Here is a 6,226-nt window from a genome sequence, read left to right as displayed (position 1 = left end):
ACATTCTTGAGCAGAGTGGTCTTTTGCTTCCAAGTGTTTGAATTTCTTCCAAATTTTTTCTTGTGATTGAGTTCCAGTTTTAAAGCATTATGCTCTGAGAATATGCAGGGAATAATCTCAGTCTTTTGATATCGGTTGAGACCTGATTTGTGACCCAGTATGTGGTCTATTCTGGAGAAAGTTCCATGTGCTCTCGAGAAGAATGAGTATTCTGTTGTTTTTGGGTGGAATGTTCTGTATCTATGAGGTCCATCTGGTCCAATGTATCATTCAAAGCTCTTGTTTCTTTGTTGATTTTCTGCTTAGATGATCTGTCCATTGCTGAGAGTGGAGTATTGAGGTCTCCTACAATTAATGTATTATTATCAATATGACTCTTTATTTTGGTTAACAGTTGGCTTATGTAGATGGCTGCTCCCATGTTGGGGGCGTAGATATTTACAATTGTTAGATCTTCTTGTTGGATAGACCCTTTAAGAATGATATAGTGTCCTTCTGTGCCTCTAATTACAGACTTTAGTTTAAACTCTAATTTGTCTGGTATAAGAATTGCTACCCCAGCTTTCTTTTGAGGTCCACTGGCATGGAAGATGGATCTCCATTCCTTCACTTTCAGTCTGGATGTATATTCAGGTTCAAAATGAGTCTCTTGTAGACAACATATGGATGAGTCCTATCTTTTTATCCAATCTGCTACCCTGTGCCATTTTATGGGAGCCTTTAGGCCGTTCACACTGAGAGTGATTATTGAAAGATATGAATTAATTGTCATCATGTTGCCTGTGAAGACCTTGTTTTTATAGATTGTCCCTGTACATTTCTTTTCTATATCACTCTTGAGGTCTTTCTCCTTTTATAGAGCCCTCCCTTAATATTTCTTGCAGGGCCGGCTTAGTGGTCACGTAGTCTGTCAGTTTCTGCCAGTCGTGGGAGCTCTGCATCTCTCCATCCATTCTAAATGACAGCCTTGCCGGATAAAGTATTCTTGGCTGCATGTTCTTCTCGTTTAGTACCCTGACTATGTCTTGCCAGGCCTTTCTGGCTTGCCAGGTCATTGGATAGGTCTGATGTTATTCTGATGTTTCTCCCTCTGTACGTAAGGAAGTTCTTCGCCTAACTGCCCTTAAGATGGTTTCCTTGGTTCTAAGACTTGCGGATTTTAGTATTACATGCTGAGGTGTTGACCTGTTTTCCTTGATCTTGGGAGGGCTCCCTCTGCCTCTAAGACATGAATGTTTGTTTCATTCCCCAAATTAGAAAAGTTCTCAGCTACGATTTGCTCAAATACATCTTCTAGTCCTCTCTCTCTCTCTCTCTCCACCCCCCCAGGGATTCCAATAATTCTGACATTGGAACGTTTTATGATGTCACTTATTTCTCTGATTTTATTTTCATGGATTCTGAGTTGTTTTTCCCTGGCCTCCTCTTTTCCCTTTTTGCCTATTATTTGGTCTTCTAGATCACTAATTCATTCTTCTGCCTTGCTTACCCTAGCTGTTAGATTATCTAGATTAGATTGGATCTCATTGGTAGCATTTTTAAGTTCTGCCAACTCAGCTTTCATTTCTGCCCTTAGAGACTATGTTGCCATTAATTGATTTCTCCATTCTAGCTATTGTCTTCACAATTGCTAGCCTGAATTCCATCTCCGACTTCTTGGTTATATCTGAATCCATTTGTAAATCTGTGGCATAAATCATGGTCTCTGAGTCTTTCCTATTTAGGGGGTTCCTTCTCCTAGTCTTTCTGTTGAGGGGTGGTTGAGGGAATGTATAGACTCCAAATTACTGACCACAACCCAATCAAGATGCACCTGTTTTCTAGGGACCTTAAGGTTGCTGGCCTCTTGTTCTCCCAGCTTGTCTTCTGGGGGAGGGGCCTGCCACACTATTACTCAGGCAACCCTGTTTGGGCAGAGTTGCCCTGCCCCCTGTGGCGGGAGATGGGCTCAGTGGGAACCGGTTTTTGGGGGCTTTTGTTCTCTGGTGGCTTTCCCTGGCGGCTTTCTGCATCTCTTCTGCGAGTCAGAGCAGAAGAGACCATTTCCAACCCTCTGCCTCAGAGCAGAGAGATCACAGTCTGTTCTTCAGTGAGCTCTCCAGGCCACACTATCTCCATTTCTGTCCAAGGGTGCTGCTATAAACTGCAGCATCCTGGGTCATGCGCCCCTCCACAGCGCCCCCAGTCCTGCCTCCAGGTCGGGGTACATATCTGGCCTTTGTGCTTATAAAACCGCCAGCTGCACCCAGTTCGCACATGCTGCCCCGCCACTCCAGGTTTCCGTCCACGGGGCTGCCCTAAAGTCTTTTCCCTGCCACTACCAGTCTGCGAGACTGTGCCCAGTCCCCAGTGTGGGAGGCTATCCTCACCGGCAGTGTAGGATCCCCATGGCCAGGCACCCTCTCCCTGCCATTTATCCTCCGATATCTGCCCACGGAATCATGTCTCCCCGCTTTGTACCCCAAAACCAACCACCTGAGATATTCTATTTGTAGAGATCCAGATCCATCTTCTTACATCTCAGGCTGATTTTGTGGGTGTTCAGAGTGGTCTGGTAGGTATTCAGCTCAATTCCAGGGACCGGTTGAAATAGGGTCCCCTACTTCTCCACCATCTTTCCCCCCTCCCTCTTTTATTACTTTATTTGTTAAACCTGTTATCATCTGGATGCTCTCATCCAGAACAAAGGGAAAATGATAGTTCCTGACACATTTTGAGTGCTCTTGATAAAAATCCATCCCATTAACAATCCAAATGAGACCCTTCTCAGAATCATTTCCTACAACTTAGCAGGGAGGGTATAAGGCGATGTAAGGTGGAGAGAGGACAAAGATAAATTGTGTCTGAGGAGAGTGATCAGCTGAATAAAAATTAGAATAATCAAATATGTTTAGGATTTACTTTTTTTATTTTCTTGTTTATATATATTTGACTGCTGTGTTCCTATGTAACTTAGGGAAAACCAGAGGGGTTAGAGAGGCAAGGGCAATGTCAACACTCATTTTTACTCTCCGTGGGAACTTGGGAAAGTCATTTGAGTTCTTTAGGTCTCAGATTCATCAAGGATTAATTCCACCCACCTTACAGTGTGGTTAATAAATAATGCATATGCATTTCTTAGTAGAGTGCTTGCCATTTATTAGGTACTAAATAAATATTAGCAGCCAGTCCCACCTAAGTTTAATTGAACTAGCTTCTTTTCTCTAAAAGCTAAACTCTATGTAACTTCAGTTTTCAAAATTTCCCAGTGAGGCAGAGAGGAGCAAAGTATAATGGATTCTAGGGTGAATCTGTTCCAGCATGCCTCTGGCAGGGCTCACTAACTCCCAGCTCTGCTGGGATGTGGCATTAGCTACCACCAACTGGACTGAGCTGACAGTCTTGTCACACTGAATTAATGTGCTTGCCTTGGCATTTGCGTGGAGCTGAGGGTCAAAGACTTCTCAAATACAGAGCTCCATGACTGTCTCTGAGGGAGGTACATACATGCACAACAGCACCACAGAATATTCTTTCCAAGGTACACTCTGCCATAGCCTCATTACCCAAGCTGTGACTGCCTCCCCACCAAGTCAGTCTCAACCTCGGCTGTGTCAGGATGGAGGTTGGGTTTGCCATACTGCCTTTAATGTCCTCATGCTGAAGTCCCTGGGATATAATGAACATTAAGCTTGTGCAAACCTGAGGTGCAATATGGTTGCAGGTTCTAGGTTTTCTAGTCACAGTGTAGCCCTCCAGCTCCTGAGGTTTACAGAGATGCCTCAGGAGGAGAGCTGCAACCACATCCAAAATGCTGTGACCTTCTCAATGAGGCCTCCTAAGTGAGAGGGTTGGCAAACCCAGGAAGGACCAGTCATGGCCAAATCTTTCCCCTTTGTTCCAAGAATGTCTAATAGGCCTGGAGGGAATTGTTCTGTTTTCTAATCCAGTTGGGGGAATCAGAGAATCAAAAAGATCATAGGGGTAAAAGTAAAACTTAGAGTTTTGGCATCCTTTCTATATTTTTAATGTGCAAATAGCATTTTACTCCATAGTTCCTATATTCAAGGAATTCATGCATGATAGTCAAAGAGTTATGTAAAATCCAAAAATAAAGTAGTAAAAATGTATTAGATACTACAAATTCAAAAATATTTACAGTAGTTGCAGAAATTGCTTTCTCTAATGAACATGTTCCTAAGTAAATTTATTATTAAAACAAGATTATAGAAGACATAGATTTAGCCCACCTAAAAGCATGACTTTTTTTTAACATCTCTTAAGTACATTGTGTAGGCGTGTCTTATAACCAAGGAACTTTTTCATTCATTATTTCAGAACTTCCACTTAAAAATAAATTTTAGTATCATAAGAAGGTTTTAAAAACGTTTTATTTTCATTGCCCCAAATATACTTCTTATTAGGGTAGAAACAGATTTTAGTATAACTTGATGGCATATGTGTGTGTATGGTAGCAACACACACATACACACACACACACGACACTGCTGCCCTTAGCTTCAGGACACAAGGCAAAATGACCATCTTTCAGGGCATGTTGGGGGCTCAGTCAGTTAAGCGTCTGACTCTTGATTTCAGCTCAGGTCATGATCTCAGGGTCGTGAGATCAAGCGCCCCATCAGGCTGCATGCTCTGCATGGAGTCTGCTTGGGATTCTCTCTCCCTTTCCCTCTGCCCCTCCTCCTACTTGTGCATGTGTGCTCTCTCTCTCTCAAATTAATAAATAAATCTTTTTTTGAAAAAAGAATGACCATCTTTCTGTGTATACTCATACAATATATAAATAGTCACTGGACTATTGACATTGGTATATATGTTCTAGACAACAAAGGATAGGAAAGAACGAAGGAAATATTGTCTTCTTCTTCTATGTTCTCTTCAGATGCTCCCCACCTAAAATTGTCTGACTGGGCGAAGTCAATCCGTCTACATAAGGTACAACAGAAGCCTTCATTTACCTGTTTTAGAAGAGCCTCACAAGACAGCTAGGCTTGGTCTCTAATTCTACTGTACTGGACGTTGTTAACTGGGTGAAGATAAGCATTGCCCTTTCCCTGTTCCCCAAGCATCCAATGCAGTGCTTAGTTAGGTGGTTAATTTATCTCCCTTTGAAGATTGAATGGAAAATCCTCATTTTCAGAAATTGTTCCTTCAGACAATCTGAGATGCTCATATATGCCACATGCTCTGCTAAGTGCTCTTTGGAGACTTATTTAAGCCTTACAATAATACTATGAGGCAGATATTATGCCCATTTTCGGGATGAAGAAACTGAGCATAGAAATGCTAAGTAACATACACAAGTTTTCACGTCAGGAGGAGAATATGGGATTTAAACTTAAGTCTATATGAATCTATGCTCTTATCTACTATTAAATGTGGCTGGCCAAAAGTGCAGGTAGAATTTAAGGGTAGATGTGTCCTCATGCATGCTTATGAGGCTCCTTGCAGTTTGTGAAGGTGGGGAGGGGGTGGGAGGGGAAAGGAGGCAAAATGCCTTTCCCATTCCCAAAGATGTCCATACCTTAATTCCTGGAACCTGAGACTATATTACATTAAGGTAGCAGATATAATTGAGGTTGTTAATCATTTGCTCTTAAAACAGGGATATTGGTTATTACCCTGGATTATTGTGGTAGGTCCAGTGGTATCACAGGGTCCTGCAGAGCAAAAAAAGGAAACAAAGGACAGAGATCAGAGAGAGGGCATTGTGAGTAGGCCTGGGGCCAATGCCGCTGACTTTAAGGCAGTCTCTAGAAGCTGGAATAGGCTTATAGTCGCCTGGAGCTTCCAGAAGGAATGCAGACTTGCTGACACCTTGATTTTAGCCTATGACACCCATTTAAGATTTCTGACCTCCAGAACTGTGAAATAATAAACTTATGTTGTTTTAAGCCACTAATTTGTGGTAATTTGTTACAGCAGGATTAAGAGACTAATAATAAGTGTTTATTTATTTATTTATTTGAGAGAGAGACCGGGAAGGGGCAGAAGGAGAGGGAGAGAGAGAATCTTTTTTTTTTTTTTAAAGATTTTATTTATTTATTTGAGAGAGAGCACATGAGAGGGGGGAGGGTCAGAGGGAGAAGCAGACTCCCTGCCGAGCAGGGAGCCCGATGCGGGACTCGATCCAGGGACTCCAGGATCATGACCTGAGCTGAAGGCAGTCGCTTAACCAACTGAGCCACCCAGGCGCCCCGAGAGAGAATCTTTTTTTTTTTTTTTT

The sequence above is a fragment of the Leptonychotes weddellii genome, chromosome 3 (genome assembly GCF_054177405.1).
Source record: "Leptonychotes weddellii isolate Sample4059 chromosome 3, ASM5417740v2, whole genome shotgun sequence".
NCBI classification, from domain to species: Eukaryota; Metazoa; Chordata; class Mammalia; order Carnivora; family Phocidae; genus Leptonychotes; species Leptonychotes weddellii.
The sequence above is the reverse complement of the archived record's forward strand: the minus strand, read 5'-3'. Positions refer to the sequence as shown.